The sequence below is a fragment of the Cetorhinus maximus genome, chromosome 31 (assembly GCF_964194155.1).
Source record: "Cetorhinus maximus chromosome 31, sCetMax3.hap1.1, whole genome shotgun sequence".
Taxonomy (NCBI): Eukaryota; Metazoa; Chordata; class Chondrichthyes; order Lamniformes; family Cetorhinidae; genus Cetorhinus; species Cetorhinus maximus.
Window position 1 is genome coordinate 19,624,870 of NC_135909.1, and position 20,613 is coordinate 19,645,482.

General features: G+C 42.9%; 2 non-coding genes across 2 annotated transcripts; both read right to left on the bottom strand.

Annotated features, from left to right (window-relative positions):
* Positions 1-15,692: 15,692 nt before the first annotated feature.
* Positions 15,693-15,764, bottom strand: trnam-cau (transfer RNA methionine (anticodon CAU)). The gene has a single exon. It is a non-coding gene; the product is annotated as a tRNA-Met (tRNA).
* A 4,528-nt stretch (positions 15,765-20,292) lies between these two features.
* trnag-ucc (transfer RNA glycine (anticodon UCC)) lies at positions 20,293-20,364 on the bottom strand. Its single transcript has one exon. It is a non-coding gene; the product is annotated as a tRNA-Gly (tRNA).
* Between the last annotated feature and the right edge of the window lie 249 nt (positions 20,365-20,613).

Genomic DNA, 20,613 nt, shown 5'->3' on the forward strand with positions numbered 1-20,613 from the left:
TGCTTTTTTCAAATTCTAATTGCGGAAATCAGATCGACATTTAAACACCCTGGAAGTTCATTGCAGAGAATACTTCACTTCAGCGGACGGGAAGAAAATGAACGCAAAGCCTCCTCGTGTCATGGGACCCTGAATTCATCCCACTGCACCAAATGCAGCAACTCCCTCCTTGCGGAGGCAGGCACGATGCCCAATGCAGTCACTTGCAATTTTGCCTGAACGAACATACAGAATGGCATAGTTTGATTTTTTTTTTCGATATTTGAGCTGTTTTCTAGTATTTGTGTTTCAGCAATCCGGTTCAGGGGAAATTAACAATCAGGACATCTGGGCAGGACTAAAATTGTGGAGCAGCAAAGTGTTTCACTCCCCGTATTACAGCCGGAGCTGAGCTGGAATTGTTCATTGCTGTCTTTTCACTATAACAATGTAAATGGGTGACTGAAGCACTTTGATGGCAATCAACATCTATATTCATTGAAGCGGGTCATCTCCGCTGGCTCTTTGGTCTAGAAGTGCGATCCTTAATTAGGGATTTTTGTTGAATTGGTTTGCGAGAAGTGAAGGGTTCAACCCCCAGCCAAACATCATTGTTTGTGGCTTTTGGTCCAATATGTGGGCTGTGTAAGGAAAACAATGAAGAGCTGTGCTCTAGAAGGTGGGATTTACTGAAATCGGGAGCAGGTTTGAGAATCCGGGTCGTTATTGCTTAGAATTTATCCACACTGCACATGTGGGGAAAATAAACACAGGCTTTATAAATGTTTGCCTATGTAATCTGACTCTGAAATTATCCCAAAACAGCAATTCAGGCAACCCCATGCTTGTGGGTTCAGGTTGCAGGCTGATGAGTTCTGTTGTAATATTATCTGAAAGAACTGACAGAGCTGGTAACCCCGCAGCTTGGTTTTTATTTGACCGCATTTACATTGTATTCCAAGAGTTTCACTGAGGAGAAAATGGGCCTTTATGTGGTTCCGCAATCTCGTTCAGAGGGAATTAACAACCAACATGTAGCTGTAAGTAAGAATTTCCTTGCAGACATTAACGTGTTCCATCCCGCGCTCATATTCACATTTGAAAATGATCAGTGTAACCAGCTCCCTTTCCTCGATGTGCTATTTGAGAAATCCGCTAAATGAGTTCTCTGCTACTGTCTACCTCAAGCCGACCGTCACTGTTCAGATTAGCGCGGGTAGAAAATTGGCAGCTGGCAGAAAACAAAGAGTAGACATAAATGGGACATTTTTTTCTGTTTGGCAGGATGTGACGAATGGGGTCGCGCAGGGGTTTGTGCTGGGGTCTCAACTTTTTACAATTTATATCAATGACTTAGATGAGGGTAGGCAAGGCATAGTAGTTAAAATTGCAGAAGAAACAAACATAGGTAAGTTGCGAAGAGGACATAAGAAGATTGTAGACGGATATAGATAGGTTGAATGAATGGGCAAACATTTGGCAGATGGTGAAGTTTTTCGGTTTGGCACAAAGATTTAAAAAAGCGGAGTATTATTTAACGGGGTACGCCTGCAGAATGCCGATGTGCCGAAGGATCTAGGTGTTCTAGTTATCGATTCACAGAAAGTTAATGCAGGTACAGCAAATAATTGTGAAGGCTCGTGGAATGCTACCCTTTGTTACGAGAGGAATTGAACATAAAAGTAACAATGTTATGCTTCAATTATAAATGGTATTGATGAGAGCACATCTCGAACACTGTGTGCAGTTTTAGTCTTATTTAAGGAAGCAGGTAAATGGGTTGGAGGTGGTACAGAGGAGGTTGACTGGATTCATAACTGCAATGAGCGGGCTGCTTATGAGGAAATGCTGTACAGACTGGGCTTGTTTCCACTGGAGTTAAGGAGATTGAGGGGTGACTTGGTTGAAGCATATAAGACCCTGGATGGTCTTGAAAAGGTGGACGTGGAAATGATATTCACTCTTGTGGGTGAGTCCAGAACTAGGAGGCACTGTTTTAAAATTAGGGCTCGCCATTTTAGGACAGAGATTAGGAGAATTTGTTTTCTCTAAGACGGTTGTGTGACTTTGGAATTCCCTGTCTCAGAAAGCGGTAGAGGCGGGATCACTGAAATTTTTTAAGGCAAAGGTACAAATTTTCATGTTAGGTAAGAGAATCAAAGGTTGTTGGAGGTAGATGGGAATGTGAAAATCGAAACACACGCAGAGCAGCCATGATCTTATTGAATGACGGAGCAGGTTTCCGGGGCTGAATGGCCGACTTCTGCTCCTATTTCGTAAACTCGCATGTTGATATGTTTGACCAATCAGAGTTGACTTGCCTTTTTTTGGAATTAAAACAAAAGCTTTGGATTAACTGTTTCTTGGTGCATTGTCTATGGCAACGCCTTAACCATTCAGATTCCACATGCCAGCCAATCAGCACCCTGTTTATCACATAGTTTTCAATGTTGTTCCCTTTGAAATTTGGCGTTCGTGTGTCTGTCCTGATAAGTGCAAGATAAAAAACTTCGACAGCATGTCTCCTGTTTTTTATCAGAAACATTCAAGTTCTGTGCCACCAAGTGGCTATTTACCTTAAAACTAGGTCTTGTGGTTACTGACCCTTCTGTCACTGGGTTAAGAAAAATGTTCTCCTTATTTAGTCTATCAAAATCATTCATCATTTTGTGCAACTCATTACTGTTTTGTCGACATAGGCGACATCAGGAAAATGCAGGGAACACTTTAAGATTGAAGTAGAATGTGTGTTTATCCACATTCAGGCTATTTCAACACCGTGCAGTCGTAAACCCGACCAAGGAGCTTTCCAGGAGAGGTAACAAGCAGCATTTGATACCGAGCCATATATTAGACCAGGTGGCCAAACACTTCATCAAAGAGGTAGATTTTAAAGAGATCGTTAAAGGAGAAAGGAGGGCAGGGAGGTTTAGGGAAAGAATTGAAGAGCTGATGGTTCTGACAGCTGAAGGCCCGGCCTCCAATAGTGGAACAAGGAAAAGCGCGAATCATCAAGAGACCGGAATTAGATTCAGACCGAGTAAGGGGATTGTCTGGAATTGGACGCGAAACTCCAGCCTGACAAGTGAGGAATCTACCCCCGACCCTCCAATATTCTCACTGTCGCTCACCCTATGTGTCCAGTTGGAAAACATTCTGAAGCAGCATGTAACCTGACAGGGAACCCGGGATAAGCCTCCACTGTCTGATCGAAAACTGCAACAGGAGCTGATCATTACAACTGTGAGAGCCGCGTGGTGATGGTGTTGGTCTTGACATCCAGTGGTGTAGGGTCACATCGGCCTCATCATGTTATTGTTTAAAGGTGTCTCCCAGAAACAGTCTGGAGAGGTGACAGGGCAGTTCTGAGAGGCAGTGTCATGCTGCATGTCACTATTACCAACTGGCTGCTTATGGACAGGTTGGAGTCTGCCTGAGGGCTGAGCAAACTGACTGCGTTCGAACAATTCTCAATGTGTTTTGGAGGAGTTGCCCTGGGAATCTGATGATTCTGCTCAGTGGTTCGGAGAGAAATCGAACAGGGACTTGAGTTACCATCGCCAACAGGCATTAACGAACCAGTTTCTCATTTAAACCACAGTCATGGAGTTATAGAGTTTAACAGCACGGAAAGATGCCCTTCGGCCCATCGTGTCCGTGTCGGTCATCAATCCCCTATCTACTACAATCCCATTCTCCAGCACTTGCCCTTTCTCCGGTACATCGATGACTGCGTCGGTGCCGCTTCATGACCTCGTCTGGACCTGGAAAAATGTTTTAATTTTGCTTCCAATTTCCACCCCTCCATCATTTTCGCATGGTCCATCACTGACACTTTCCTTCCCTTTCTTGACCCCTCAGTTTCAATTTCTGGTGATAGACTGTCCACCAATATTCATTACAAGCCTACCGACTCCCACAGCTACCTCGACTACAGCTCCTCACACCCCGCTTACTGTAAGGACTCCATCCCAGTCTCTCAGTTCCTTCGCCTCGGTCGCATCTGTTCTGATGATGCCACTTTCAAAAACAGTTCCTCTAACATGTCTTTCTTCTTCGTTAACCGAGGTTTTCCACCCATGGTGGTTGACGGGGTCCTCAACCCTCTCCGGCCTATCTCCTACACATCCGCCCTTGCACATTCCACTCCCTCCCAGAACCATGATAGGGTCCCCCTTGTCCACACTTATCACCCCACCAGCCTCCGCCTTCAAAGGATCATCCTCCGTCATTTACCCCAACTCCAGCATGATGCCACCACCAAACACATCTTCCCTTCAACCCCCCTGGCGGCATTCCGTAGGAATTGTTCCCTCCGGGACACCCTGGTCCTCTCCTCCATTACCCCCGACACCTCTACCCTCACATCACGGCACCTTCCCATGCAACCACAGAAGGTGCAACATCTGCCTCTTTAATTCCCCCCTTCTCACCGTCTAAGGGCCCAAACACTCCTTTCAAGTGAAGCAGCGCTTCACTTTAACTTCCCTCAATTTAGTCTACTGCATTCGCTGCTCCTAATACAGTCTCCTGTATATTGGAGTGACCAAACGCAGACTGGGCCACCGCTTGGCAGAACACCTTCGTTCTGCCGGCAAGCATGACCCAGACCTCCCTGTCGCTTGCCATTTCAACACTCCACCCTGTTCTCATGCCCACATGTCCGTCCTTGGACTGCCACAGTGAAGCTCAACGCAAACTGGAGGAACAGCACCTCATCTTCCGACTAAGCACTTTACAGCCTTCCGGACTGAATATTGATTTCAACAATTTCAGATCATGAACTCTCTCCTCCATCCCCACCCCGTTTCCGATCCCACTTTTACTAATAATTTATAAATCTTTCTTTTTCCACCTATTTTAAAATTTATTTCAATCTTTTGTTTTATCTCCATATTTTAGCCCATTTAGATCCCTTCCCCCACCCCACCCCTACTAGGGCCATCTGCCACTAGCCTGCTTGCTGCCCTTTATGCCCCCATTAGCACATTCCTTAGATAATATCACCGCCGTCAACACCCCTTTGTCCTTTTGTCTATCGCATCTTTGGCAATCTCTTCTTTGCCTCCACCTATCACTGGCCCCCTATCCAACTCCACCTGTCCCACCCCCCTCTACCAGCTGATATTTCACCTCATTTCTCTATTTACTTAGTTCTGTTGAAGAGTCATTCGGACTCGAAACGTCCACTCTATTCATCTCTGCTGATGCTATCAGACCTGCTGAGTTTTTCCAGGTATTTTTGGTTTCCTTTCGGATTTCCAGCATCCACAGTATTTTGTTTTTGTCCTGTATGCTACGTCGTTTCAAGTGTTCATCTAAGTGCTTCTCAAATGCCGTGAGGGTTCCCGCCTCTACCATCCTTTTAGGCAGTGAGTTCCAGATGCCCTCCACACTCTGGATGAAACAAAAATCCTCAAATCGCCTCTGTACCACTTGTCCCATACCTTAAATATATGCCCCCTGGCATTGATCTCACAAAGAAAGGAAGAACTTCCTCCTAACTGCCCAATCTTTGCCCCTCATAACTTTGTGCACCCCAACCAGGTCGCCCCCTCAGCCTCCTCTGCTCTCAGGAAAACAACCCTATCCGATCCACTCTTTCTTCATAGCTGAAAGGCTCCAGCCTAAGCAACATCCTGGTGAGTCTCCTCTGCACCCTTTCTGGTGCAATCACATCCTTCCTATATTATGGCGAGCAGAACTGCGCACTGTACTCCAGCTGTGGCTTAACTAGCATTTTATACAGTTCCAACATAACCTCTCTGCTCGTATCGTCAATGCCTCGACTAATAAAGGCAAGTAACCCATCTGCCCTCTTAACCACCTCATCGACCTGTCCTACTGCCTTCAAAGATATTGGAAATGCACAACAATGTCCCTCTGATCCTTTGTGCTTCATAAAGTCCTGTCAAACATCGTGTGATCCCTTGCCTTGTTAGTCCTCAAAAAATGCTTCACATCACACTTTTCAGGATTAGGTTCCACTTACCAGTGTTCTGCCCATCTGGCCAGTCCGCCTGTGTTATCCTGTGGTCTAAAGCTTCCCTCCGCGCTGTTTACCACACCACCAATTTGCTTGTCATTTGCAAACTTGCTGATCATACCTGCTGTAAGTCGGTGGAGCAATGTGAGATTAGCGGGATACGAGCTTGGGACATTATCCAGTCTGTGCTGGGGGACTGCTGGGAAGGAAGTTGTTTTGTCTGCTTATCCAAGCGGAATGTTGGGGGTAGAGCGGCGGTCAGAGCCCGAGGGGAGGGTGAAAGCCTTTCACTGAGTTTCAAGGTTGTAAATCAGATCCTGGAAGTATTGCTGCTGTGTTCCCAGGAGGTGGGGTCTCATTTTTAGAGGAAAAAACTTACATCAAAACTGACATGTCGGGCGTTGGAATCTGCTCTGCACCGATTAAATTCATTTCATCTTTGTTTCCCGTAATAAACAAGAGTTGTGAAGCAAAAAGCTTACATCAAGGACCGGTCATTGAAGGAAAAAAGAATTGGAGACGCGGGACGTTAGAACCTGCTCAGCACCGATTCACGTTAACTCAATATTGTGTCCTGGGATAAATAAGTGGTTTGTTGCTGTCCATTACAAAAACAAATAGAATTCTGAAGGGTCTGGCCAGGAACTTCACAGTTTCCACTATTACATCTCTCAGCATCGTCAGCTGCATCCCATTAAGTCCTTGCGACTTACCAACATAAAGTTCAGCCAGTCCGTCCAGTACCTCTTTTTAAACAAGAGTTAAATATAAAAGAAGGCAGTTGTAAATTGTGGATGGAGAAAATGAGCACTTTTGTTGAAGAGGATTTACAGTAGAAGAGGGAAACCTTTGTGATAAAGAAGTCGGATCATCAGAAATAAAAATAGCAATAAGTGGAATGAAGGAAGCGGGGTGTCCATGACTGATTGCTGAATTTCACAATATTCTTTTAATAGAGATTGAAAATCCATTTTTCGACGCCTTTAAGGAAATTAACATTGATGGAAGCCTATCCTCATCTATAATGCATCATATGTTAGTTAACAAGAATTATGTGGGTAGATGTGATTTAAGAATTGGAGGCATATGCCATTATAATAATGATTATAAGATCCTGGTGAGGGCTAGGGAATAGTTTTGGGAAGAACAGCAAGACCTTGGAGAGCGTACAGTGGAGATTTACTGGAATGGTATGAGCGGTGAAGGATACCACATGTGGATGGACTGGGAAAAAACTGCCAGTGTTCTTCTTATCACAGGGAACGTTAAGGGGAGATTTAGTCTAGGTATTTAAAATCATCCCAAATATATTCTTTCTTATACAATACGGTTTACCAATTGACAGAATGTTTGACAACCAATGAAGAGTACATACACTCTGCAAGCTTTTCTATTGTCATAATTTAATTTGTCAGGAAATGTTTCACATTGGTCCATTCCAAACAGTCCCTGACCTGATGTGATAGAAATTCCTTTCACTTACAGTTTCAACTGCATTTCCAACATTGCGCACCAGGCTGCTCATTCAGAACCTTCTTACCAACTTCTCATGGATGGAAAAATGGTGTGAGACTGTGTTCTAAAACTCAGACAGGTGACCAGGTGACTGAGAGTTTAAGGTGCTGGATTGCTAATCTATTGTGTTTTGCATAAATTTGGTTCCAATCCAATCCTAGTTGTTAGTTTGTGGATATTATTAATTAATTGTTGCTTCCTGTTTTGTTACATTTTGAATGAAATAGAACTGAAATCCGTTGTTTGTCAATATCTCACTGGAGATCACGGATTTGTTCAGACTTCATCAAAACTGAGACTGACAATTACAGTTCCTCACCCAAATTATACTCGAATGATTATCAGACAGGATTCATGAAAGGAGGCAATGGAAAAAGTTAATGACGATGGAGCAGAAACATAACATAATCCATGGGGAACACATTTATGTTGAAATTTGCTTGATGAGTTCAATGAGTGAGCAAGTTTTAGCAAATGAACTTTAAAGTGATGGGCTGTCTAATTAATCCTATGAAGGATAGAGCGGATTGTTTATTTTTGTGGTGAGATGTGGGAAAATGTGGAGGAGCAGGAAGCTATGTACAGACATCATTAAAAGCTAGTGGACAGGAAGGTAAAAATACTGTAACAATGCTAGTAGAATACAAAGGATTGGAGCTCATGCTACAGCTTTATAAAACTCTGTTTAGATCCCATTTACATCACTGTGTTCAGTTCCGGACAACACACTTCAGGAAGGATAGCCTTCGAGTGGGAGCAGCTGAATTTCACCAGAGTGATACCAGACTCAAATGATGACGGATTTCAAAGACTGGTCTCGTAATGCCTTGAATATCGAAGATTAAGGGGCGACCTAACTGAGATATACATGATGATTAAATGATTTAACAGGGTAGATCGGGAGGAACTATTACCTCTGGTGGGGGAAGACCAGAAGAAGGGGACATAAGCTTCAAATTAGATCGAAGCCTTTCAGGGGTAACTTCTTCACACAAAGGGTGGTGGAAATAATTAATTCTCTCCCTCAATCAAGCGTTAAAGCTGGGAGTCAATCAACAATTTCCAAACTGAAACTGTTGGCTTTTGTTTGGTAAGAACTTTAAGAATTACAAAACAAAGAGGGATAGACGGAGCTAAAATACAGACCAGTCATGAGTTCATTAAATGGCAGAACAGGCATGAGGGAAGAATACTTTACTTCTGTTTGTATATTCCGATTTCCATAATCCTGGACCGAGCAGGTTTTCAAATTATGATCCAGTGTGTACATATTGCCTCATGAAGTTAATTCCTCCACCCCCTCTTCATAAAGAAAAAACGAAATCTGGAGGGAACTGAAACGAGGTGTTAGCCTTTGTTGATGCCATTATTCTCTCAATATTGACAGTCTCCAGTCCTGAACTAGAATTCCGCACACAACTCAACCCCGAGTAAATACTGCAGATAATTAAATTATCCTCTCCAACCTGCATTTCCTAGATTTTACATGCTGCCAATCCTTTGATCAATATTTGGGAATTTAAATCCTGAAACGTCTGTCTGTTAACCCAATTCTGTCGTATTTTTTTCAGCGGGGCGGAATTAGAATCCAGTTGTTTCCCTCTCTGTTCATATTCTCTCAGTGTCGACATCCCTCACTGATTGGACGGGAAGTGAGTTTGTATTAATCCTGTGATGGACAAACCTGCTCCATGATACAAGCATTTTCTGTGTCTTTTTAAAAATTTCAGCTGATAATTTCTCATTGAAACACAGGAAATCATGAAAGTTTCCCGGCTCATGCATACTTTTATGAGCTGATGAAACAAAATAAATCCAATTCTTGCACATAATGAATTCAGGCAGGAGGAGGTGCCTGTCTCGCAATGATCAGATATTGGATCTGATGAAGAAAGTTTTTTGAAGGGCGATGTGTTCCTGTGTGAAGCCGGGAAGGGGTTTGGTTTTCCACTTTAAACTTTGATCCTTCAGTTAGTTCTTTGTGTGCAGCAGTTTCTGGTGGTGTTATTGAGTCAGGAAAGTTGGTCAAGACAGTGGGAGAATTACCCGCGCTCCTTTCAATAGCGCGGGGGAACCTTCATCAACATCAGGGCCCAATTTAATCATCTCTTCAAAAACCTGCTTCCAGTTGTTGCTCAGGGTGACATTGAGCTGGGACACTGAGGTTAGTGACTTAATGAAATCAGTTCTTCATACAGAAAACATTAGCCCCTCACACATTCTGATCAATTAGACCCTCTATCCTTTATTAATGATTCATTTGTTGTGATTTTGAGTGCCACCCGAGTTGAGTTTTAAGTCAGATTTCATGTCTAATTGAGCAAAACCGAAACTGGTTAAGGGAAAAGGAACATACACTTTCTGTCAGAAAGGGGCAGCTAATTTGCACAGAGGAAACTCCCACAAACATCAATGTGATCATACTTCGGGCTGTTGATTGATGGATAGATATCAGCCAGTACTCGGGACGGGGATAACTCCACTGCTCGTGTGTTTGCTGCTGTAGCACCATCCGGTCACTTACAATAAAATGAGAGGCTGGACGGTGCTTTGTTTTAACGTCTCTTCTGAAGGACAACTCCTCCCTTAGTACTGGAGTGTCAGCCTTCCTTGTTACAAGAAAATTCCGTTCTGGGATTTGAAGAAAGACCTTTGTTTTTCAAAGGCGAGTGTGACCAAGTCAATCCCAGTGAAAGAGTTTAAAAAACCGCCCGATCCACAGCTACATTACTGGGGCAATTATGATGTCATCCCCTGGCAGGTCACATGACAGCTGGAGCCACAAGGCATCACAGCCAGATTTGTGACTGGATCCAAACCCAAAATCCTGTCTCCATGACATCTCAAATAAAGCTGTCGGATGCTTGAAAACACAGCAGTTAAACTTTCTGCCTGATGATGAGAGCGACTGTGACATTTACAAAACTAAATCATTTGATAAATAGTTCAAAAACCATCAAGTTTGAAATCCTATGAGGAAAAGTCAAGTTATTATTGAGAACTCTGCTGAGAAAGCTTCATTGGACAGCACAGAAATCAGGTGAAGAGTCTGAGTAAATCGACACCAGCGAACAAGTCAGCATCAAAACTGAATCAACTCTTGTGAAGATCAGTGAGTAAAAGCTGAGAGCTCCGTTCACCATCAGCTCATCAAGTAGATGTATTGTCTGGATAAAGCATTCTGTTTCGAACAGGATTTATTGAACCGAGGCACGTTATTGCAGAACAAATAAGTCACTTCTAGATTTTCCTTTGAAAACATAGAACCTAGGAGCAAACTTCCAGTTTGTTGATATATTGAATTCAATTAAACTGGAATTACAATGCAAATGAATTCATATTCAAAATCAAACCTAAATTTCAGGTAAATTACGTGGAACAATTAAATTACAAACAAGAACTCAAGAGATCTGTGAGCTCAAACACAGAGAGAGTAAATTTCAGAGTGCAGGCTTAAAAATTTCAATTTTTTGCAAATGAGGGTTAAGTGCAGAGGGGGAAGGAGCTGCTGTGTAATTTTAACCGAGATACTGCAACAAAAGTACAAGAGGGAAGGAGTGGAACTCTCTAAATAACCAGAACTTTAATTAAATAGACAACTCATTTCAGTGAAATGTTGGGACAGCTGAGAGCTGTTGCCTACACATCCTGTGCTCTGTGGGTTCTCCAAATAAGATTGATGATAATCGTCAGATTCATAATACATTACAGAACCAAGCAGAATACAGAAAGTGCAGAGGGGAAATGGAAAAAAGAAATTAGATCAGAAGAGAGAGCGAATGAGAAAAGATTTGCAGGTAACAACCGAAAACACAGAAGATTTTTTTACCAGCATAAGGGCAGTCACTGAAAGTGGGGCTGATTTGGAGATCCTGTGCGGGGAGAGGGCATGGCTGACGTACTAAGTGAGAACATACAAACAAACTAATTAGCAGCAGGAGTAGGCCACTCAGCCCCTCGAACCTGCTCCGCCATTCAATAAGACCCTGCCTGATCTGATTGTAACCTCAACCTCACATTCCTGCCTCCCCCCAATAACCGTTCATCCCCCCGCCCCCTTGTTAATCAAGAATCTATCTAGCTCTGCCTTTGAAATATTCAAAGACTTTGCTTCCACCAGCTTTTGAGGAAGAGAGCTCCAAAGACGCTCGACCCTCGGATAGAAAAGAAATCCTTAACTCTGTCTGAAATGAGCGACCCTTTATTTCTAAACAGTGACCCCTAGTTCCAGATTCTGCTAGAAGAGGAAACATGCTCTCCACCTTCACCCTGTCAAGACCGTCAGGATCTTAAAGGTTTGAATCTAGTTGCCTCTTACTCTCCTGAACTCCAGGCGATACAAGCCTAAACTGTTCAACCTCACCTGAAAGACAACCGGCCCATCCCTGGTATTTGCCTCGTAAACTTTGCACTAAACCTGTCATCACAAAACAAGCGGATGCTGCTAATGTCATTGGTGGGGAAATTGGATAGGATGAAAATAGATGAAGTGGAAGCTATCACAAGGCTGGCACCGCTCACAGTAGAAAAGCTGCTCGATCCACATCGGATACACCTTGGATTACTGAGGGAATGAAGGGTGGAAATAGCGGAAACTCGAGCCACAATCTTTCAATCCTCCTTGGATATGGGAGTGAAGCCAAACAACTGCAGATTGTTCATGTTACATCCGTGTTTAAAATGGAGAGGGATAAACCCAGTAACTACAGAGCAGTTAGTCTCATGCTGGTGGTGGGGAAACGTTTAAAGACAATAATCCAGAACAAAATTAATTGTCACTCGGTAGAACATGAGTTGATAAAGGATAACCAGCACAGATTGGTTAACAGAAAACCAGCACTGAAATACTTAATAAAGCTCTTTGGTGACGTGTCAGAGAAGATTGCCCAGGGAAGCGAGGATGATGATGTGTGTCTGGACTTCCAAAGGGATTAAAAGAGTCCCACATAATGAACCTGTTGGTAAAATTCCAGCAGCTGGGATTAAAGGGACAGCGACAGCATGGATACAAATTTGAATAAGGGACAAAAAGGGTAAAGTAGTGGCGAGCTCTGAAGAAGAGTCATACGGACTCAAACGTTAACTCTGTTTCTCTCTACACAGATGCTGCCAGGGCTGCTGAGCTTTTACAGCATTTTCTGTTTTATTGTAAATTTTAATAACTTCCAGCCTATATTCAAGTTTGCTGATAACACTAGGTTAGGTGACATGGTTAGTAGCGTATATGGGAGCAGCAAGTTTCAAAGGGTCATTGACAGATTCAGTGAGTGAATAAAACTGTGGCCGGTGGTGGTCAACATTGGGAAGAGTGAGGTCATCTACCTTGAACAAAAAGAAGATCCAGGAATTTCCTAAACAGTGAGAAACTTGGGACTATGCCGGAGGAGCCGAGAGTGAGAGCTGAGTGAGACCGGAGGGTGGAGAAAGAAAAGCAGCAGAGCTGCTCGGGAGCAGCTGCGAGGGAGAGAGATGGAGAGAAGAGTGAGAGTGGCGAGAGATAAAGGGCTGAGAGGAAGGGGCTGTAGCAAACCGGCCAAGTTCAAAATATTCAATGCTTTAACTCACAGGAAAGGAGGTAACTGGTTAGTTTGTGCCGATTTCTCTGTTTTTCTCTTTCTAAATTAGGACATTGATTGAAACTAGGAGATGAGAATTATTTTTAAAAATCAATCAGGGTAAGTATAACAGTAAGTGCGAGTGTAATAACTGGAGTCAATGGGAATCATGGGGAAAACTCTCTGCTGCTTGGAGTCATACCTACGACAGAGGAAGATGTTTGTGGTTGCTGGAGGTCAATCATCTCAGCTCCAGGACATCATTGCAGGAGTTCCTCAGGGGAGTGTCCTCGGGCCAACAATCTTCAGCTGCTTCATCAATGACCATCCTTCCAAAATAAGGTCAGAAACCTGATGATTGCACAAGGTTCGACACCATTCACGACTCCTCGGATACTGAAGCAGTTCATGGCCAAATTCAGAAAGACCTGGACAATAGCCAAGCTGAGGAGACAAGTGGAAGAAACATTCATGCCACACGAATTCCAGACAATACATAATATATTAATTATATATATATAATATATATATATATATATAAATATATTTATATACATACACACACACACACATATATATATATATATATAATGGCTTGGATGAGGGAAATTAATGTACTATGGCCAAGTTTGCGGATGACACAAAACTAGGTGGGAAGGCAAATGGTGAGGGTAATTCAAAAAGTCTAAGAAGGGGATATAGACAGGGAAATCTTGTTAGATTATTGTTTTAGAGTTCCTTCAGAATGTAAGCAGCAGGGATAATAACGGGGAGCCAGTTGTATTCCAAAAGACATTCTATAAGGTGCCACATAAAATGTCACTACACAAGAAAAGAGTATATGTTGTTAGGGTTCATATATTAGCATGGATTGAGAACGGGCTAACTAACAGGAAAGAGAGAGTCAGGATAAATGGGTCATTTTCAGGTTGGCAAACTATAACTAGTGGACAGATACAGAGTTCAGTGTTAAGGCCTCTACCATTTACGATCGATGTTAATAATTTGGATGATGGTACCCACTGCATGGTAGCAAAAATTGTTGATGATGCAGAAATAGGAATCAAAGCAAGTTGTAAGGTGGATACAGAGAGTTTGCATAGATATGTAGATGTTCAAGTAAGTGGGGATAAAATGGCAGATGTAGTACAATGTAGTAAAATGTCAGGTTGCCCACTTCTGCAAGAAGCATAGGAGAGAGGAATATTACTGAGATGGAGAGAGACTGCAGAATCCTGTGGTACAGAGGGATCCTTGTACAAGAATTAGAAAAAATGTTTAGATGACATTGCAGAATGCTGCAGTACAGATGGAAATGGGTGACGCTGCAAAAGAATCATTGAAAAAAAGTTAGCATGCAGGTGCATCAAATACTTAGGAGGGCATGCGGAATGTTGTTCTTAATTGCAAGGGGACTGGAATAGAAAAGCGGAGAAGCCTTGCTGCAACTGTTCAGGGCATTGGCGAGACCACACCTAGAATAATGGGTGCTGATTTGGTCTGATTACTGAAGGATGGACATACTTGCATTGAAGACATTTCCCGAGAAAGGTGACTGGGATATTCCCTTGACTGAGGGGGTTTTCTAATGAGGAAGGGTTGATCAGGTTGGATCTAGACTCACTGGAATTTAGTATGACTTAACAATATGGTAGTGAATGAGCATCTGGCAATGAGGGACCGCAATATGTTAGAGACAGACATTCAGTTCGAGCAGAAAGGTCACATACATGCTGGTTATCACCTCAAGTAAGGCCAATAAGGACGGAATGAGTGGTAATCTGAGCACGTTAAATTCCAATCAGCTATTAACAGGTAAAACAAGACACGAAACAATCATAGGCACTCAAATAATAATAATTTAGTGTAATCTGTACCTAATGCAAACCCGAAGGAATGAATTTTTTATGATAATTATGGTTACTTATTCTTATGGTTAATGTTATTAATAATGGGGACGGTATTCCATAAATTAAACCAGTGATTAAGAAGGAATGACAATTTCTGTCCAGATAATGATGAACTGTGTATTTGGTGCGATGCTGTCTCCGCTATACTGATAGTTTTGTCCTTCTCGGTGGTTCATGTCACAGGGAGGACGCTGCTGTTCAAATAAAGATGACGAATTACTGCAGGGTGTCCTATAGTTCGGAAAACCTGCGGCTAAGTTCCCCTTCGAGTCACTCATCATCCTGACTTGTAAATATATCGCCGTTCCTTCACTGTCGCTGGGTCAAAATCCTGGAACTTCCTTCCTAACAGCACTGTGGGTGTACCTACACCACACGGAACGCAAGATTCAAGAAATCAGCCCACCACCACCTTCTCAAGGGCAACTCGGGATGGGCAAAAAATTCCGGCCCAGCCAGCGAAGCCGACATCCCGTGAATTAACTTTAAAAAATATGACCTTGACGATATTGTTTCCATCCAAGAAGATTTTTTTTTCTATTCAGGTAATCATACAGAGATAGTGAATAGGAGGTTCTTTGGGAGGGATGGGCTGAGGGAAAGGGGAAAGCATTGGCTGGGATGTGTTTGCAGCATTTACAGCTTGAATCCATTAATTTTTGCACTGGAAAGAAGAAACTGATGAAATAACAGACATGATTGTGGGCAACAGAAAATGTTCCCTTTGGGCATTAATAAGAATGTAAATAGCAGAGGATGGTTTCGATCCATCGACCTCTGGGTTATGGGCCCAGCACGCTTCCGCTGCGCCACTCTGCTGCTTTGTCTTTAATGTCAACTGTTCCATTATGGTGTTAAAGTGTTTCACATGTTTAGAATATAGTTCCTGCTGTGGAATTGTGTTCTCTGGTGTTGAGAAATGTTCTTTGTTGTTGTGTAAAATGCTTCCCTGCAGTACAAACGTGTTCCCGGTTGTATAAATATGATGGCCGAGCCAGCGAATCTCATATCCATTGAATTTAAAAAAAAGTTCAGCTCTGTTGCACTTCTCAGCTCTGGCCAGTAGATGTCAGCACACTCAGAGAGCGACAGAACAGACAAGAACCGTTCACATTTTATTGGACGGCGAAGGGAGGTTTTGGAATTACTAACGGTGGAGATGACATTTCATAATATTTTGTTTTACCAAGCAGAAGTTATAATGTTGTGCTGAAACCGTCAGACCGCTGTTTTGTATTTGAGAGTGAGATACATTCTTCACTGCCCTTTTGTGGCCCATTTTGTGAACGTGGGATTCAATGTCTATGTCACTCACTGGTACTGTGTGAAACTGAAAGACATTCTGAAGCTGTCAGTCTTGGTTACTGTATGTGAGTGTGGAGACATTGTCATTGGAACTACCAATATGTTTGGATTCATTCTGTAACAGTCACTCTCTTGGACAGTATATTTGTGTTATATTCCATTCCTATCTGTATCAGTATTTTCTGATACTGAGAGAGGTGGGTTACATTCTGAAACTGTCAGTGGAACTGTATGTGGAAGGGTTTTGCTCTATCAGTCAGCATCTGGTGCTGAAAGTTAGTGTTGGAGTAATTCTGTGTCTCTCATTCTCTGGTACAATATACCTGTGTCATAGTCAGACTGCATATTGCATTTTCTGAGTATTGTATGAGTGTCTGGACACTTTTTGAGCCGGCCAGTAGAACTGCAGGTGTGCAAGTGTTTTGTTCTCAGTCACTTTCTGGTAATGCAAATGCGTTTGGGACTCATTCTGAATCTCTTAAAGGTGTGTGTGTGTATGTGTGTGTTTAACTCTATCAATCAGTACTTCTGTATGTGAACGTGGAAATTATTCTGAATCTGAAGTCTTTGGTGCCCTTTTTTTTATTAATTCGTGGGATGTTGGGTTCGCTGGCTGGGCCAGCAGTTATTGTCCATCCTTAGTTGCCCTTGAGAAGGTGGTGGTGAGCTACCTTCTTGAACCACTGCAGTGCATGTGGTGTAGGTACATACTCAGTAGTATTCAGAAGGGAGTTCCAGGATTTTGACCCAGTGACAGTGAAGGAACAGCGATATATTTCCAAGTCAGGACTTTGAGTGTAGTATCCACTCTGTATCTGTTACATACATGTCAGACTCTCGTAACGTCTGAGCGTCAGATTCAATACAGATCTGTCAATAACACTCTGCATCTGTGATATTGTAAAGTAAGTGAGGGAATCATATGTTTCTTTCATCACTTGGTTCCGTTAGTGAGCATGAGATTCATTCTGTATCACGTCTGTCAAACTTTGGTATTATAAACAATTGTGTGGTTCAGTTGGTGTTTTTCAATCATTGGTAGTGTATGTGAAAGTAGAATTTACAGTGTGTGTGTTAGTGTGTGGTCTTCCATTTGTATCCGTCAGCATCTGTTACTCTATGTGATGCTTGGACTCTTTCTAAATCTCTCAGTGGTACAATTGGTGTGTCATATTTCTTTAGTATCACTCAGATTCAGCTATTGTGAGTGAGTGCAGTGAACAGCCTGTATCTTTCAGCATCTGGCACTGAAAATGTGCCTGAGAATTATTCTCTGCTTCTGTGTGAGTGTGGGATTCATTATATAACCTTCAGTCTCTGGGACTAATTATAAGTTTGGATTCATTCCACATATATTTCCAGCAGAAAAAAAGGCCACTGATATGGTAGGTTTAAAGCAAACAATGTGTGTCAGCTTTGGCTGAGTATTAAATCTTTGTCACTGTGAACACAATTGTGAAAGATAATGTATCCTTCAATCTGATCCTGGAGTGGTCCGCCAATGTAACTCCAGTTTGTACGAAACGATTCGATATGTGGCAATTGTGTCTGATTCTGAGTCAGAATTTCCACACAAATGCAAAATGGAGCTCAGTCCTGAATTGGTAAAGTATCTTTAATTTGACACTGTGTGAGGATTGAGAATTAGCATGTAGTTTATAGCGCAATTCATACTCATCAAATTAATATTGTATCTCAGTTTCATAATCAGGGTGAGTTTTAAATAGAATCTGAGTTTGGATCTCAGGTTATACTTACTTTCAGAATATCTCAAACTGATAATGCACTTGAGGTTTGGATTTGCATCTAACGTATGTGTCAGGACAACCTGTGGGAATTAATACTGCAATTTATAAACTAATGATGTGTGCAAATATTGGACCGGTGCTTAACATGAATCTCAGTGTACATTATTAAGGTTAAGCCTGTAAGCTTGAAACTGGAAACATGCATCAGTTTTATTGGACATTTAGTTTGTAGCTGAGGATGTAATATTATGGGATTGGCCTGGTGCAAACTGGATCGTGGGTGAGAATGTGGACTACCCGTCTATGGTACTGAGTCGAGGTAACATGGGAACAACGTCTATCTCTCCTGCACTGTTTGATTGATGGATGGAAAGTGTGACTCTGGAACTATTTCTGCTGTCTGAGACTGTGAAATTGATGTCCTGTCTGTGTCTCTGCGCTCTGTCAGTGATAATGTACGGACTGTGTGGGAGGAGCTGGCGGGAATCTTCATTCTAGCTTGGCTGGAGGAAACACCATATTTATTCTGGTTCCGGCAATTATTTGCCTGTTGGAAAAAAGTCTATTTTAGGACTCAAGTACAGGTGAGGTGGAAGATACAGATTCCATCAGTTTGACCTCCATAAATAATCATTGCGAATGTTTTGAGAAACTTTAGTCAGGCTCAAGCTCTGATTGGTCAGTCCATTCTTAATCCAAATCTTCTACCAATCGGAGAGCCAGGTAACAGGAATTGGAAGTGCCGATTGGTTTATATTTTATTGGCTGATAAACTCTAAAAACCCGCCAATTTGAGGGGGGAAAAGATAATAGCCGAACGCCTTAATTTCCAGTCAATTTTAATCTCACACTTTCGGAGCTGTAATATTGCATTTTGCGTCACAGAATCCTGGCGGTATTTTAGGAACAGATTAAATTTGTCAATCTCTTATCTGTAACCGGCGGTAACAAAGCAGCGATTTAAAACAGAGCCAATCTCAGCTCACTGGAAACGCAATAACATAGGTTACCAACCGACTCCTTCACACAGGCTTCATCGGGACAGAGAGAAACGGCTGATTTCTGATCCTGTCCCCTGAAAGCGGCCGGGAATGTTACAATCGGAAGAGCGGAGCGCTCCAGCAGCCACACGCTCAGCATAGCTGCTCTTTCTCAGGAGCCTGTGAACTCGGCCCGCGGGGAGCTGCAGTCCAGCCCGGGAGGAGCGAGACTTGACTTTGGCTTTGTCCTGGGCTCTACAGCCGGTCTTTCTACAATCTTACACACACTGACACCACGAATGAAGAATTCCTCCCGCACTCACCCTTCCCCGATCTTCTGGGGAATGCAGTCGGCCACTTCTGAATGGTCAATGTGTTCGGAATCTCATTGGGTGGCTTTTGTAACCAATCAGAGAGCAGCCTATTTCACCAGCTTTCAAATACCAATGAGAAAATGGGCCGGAGATTGACTGAACCAAACTGGCAGAGCTGAAACAGGTTTTCAAATTGAAAACAAGAGCCAATGTATTTATGAATGGCTGAAAAAAAGAGACATGTCAAAGCTTTTCCTTCTGCAGTCAACAGGACACTCGCAAGAAAACCAATATAAGGAGAAGATAACAATTTATACTGATAGAGAATATACTTTAGGGTGGAAAGTGACGGTCTTAGGCCCGGTCATGAGCTTGTGTGATACACAGCGCGAAATGATCTGAGCAGGGTAGCCATTACCCTGCAGGATGCCTTTGATGAGCCCGGTTTCAGCATCAAGCTTGCACGGTGAGCAAATGGCTCGGGCCCTGTTTACAAGGTTGCCGATAAGACCAATCTTACAGAGCGTGGGACTGTAAGAATCCCAACGCGTATATTGACCAGTGAAGGTCGGCTTGCGGTAAACCTGCTAGAGAATCCTCTGGAAGATTTCTCAACTAGTGTGTCAAGGGAGGGGAGTTATTTTGACTGCTCCATTTCATAGGTGAATTTGAGCGCAGGATGGAGCCCATAAAGACATGTAAGGAAATTGTTACATGCAGCTGCGGATTTAAATATAGCAAACGTATCATCCACATATCGGAAATATACGAGAGGGAGGAGGTGATGCATCTTTCCATCCAAGACTCGAGTTTTACGATCGAAAAACGTGCGTGACGAAAACGTTAGAATTATTTTATTTCGTTAGTCATTGATTTTCTTGTTGGAAATCTCCCCAAACTTTCTATTGCTCTTTTTCTCATTTTGGAAACCACAGAGATTAACTCCACGCGTCCGGAATTGTGGTCTGACCACGGGTAAGGCTAAAAAATACGCCGCTGCTGCGATGGCCGGGAATCGAACCCGGGTCAACTGCTTGGAAGGCAGCTATGTTCACCACTATAGCACCATCGCACATTTCTGCAAATTACAGTCAGCATTTATAGCACCGCGAAACACACTATATATTTGGCATTTTGTGTCTGATTGATAGACTGTTTTGCAATAACTCTCACCATGTTCATTGACACCAACACCCATCTAGGACCCTCCACCCCTGCCTGTCCCTCCGTCCCCACCCCATCTTCCAATCCCAGCCCCGGCCGTGTATTCACTATACCCCCTGACCTTCCCCTCTCCGACGCTGAACGTTCAGTGCTCAGC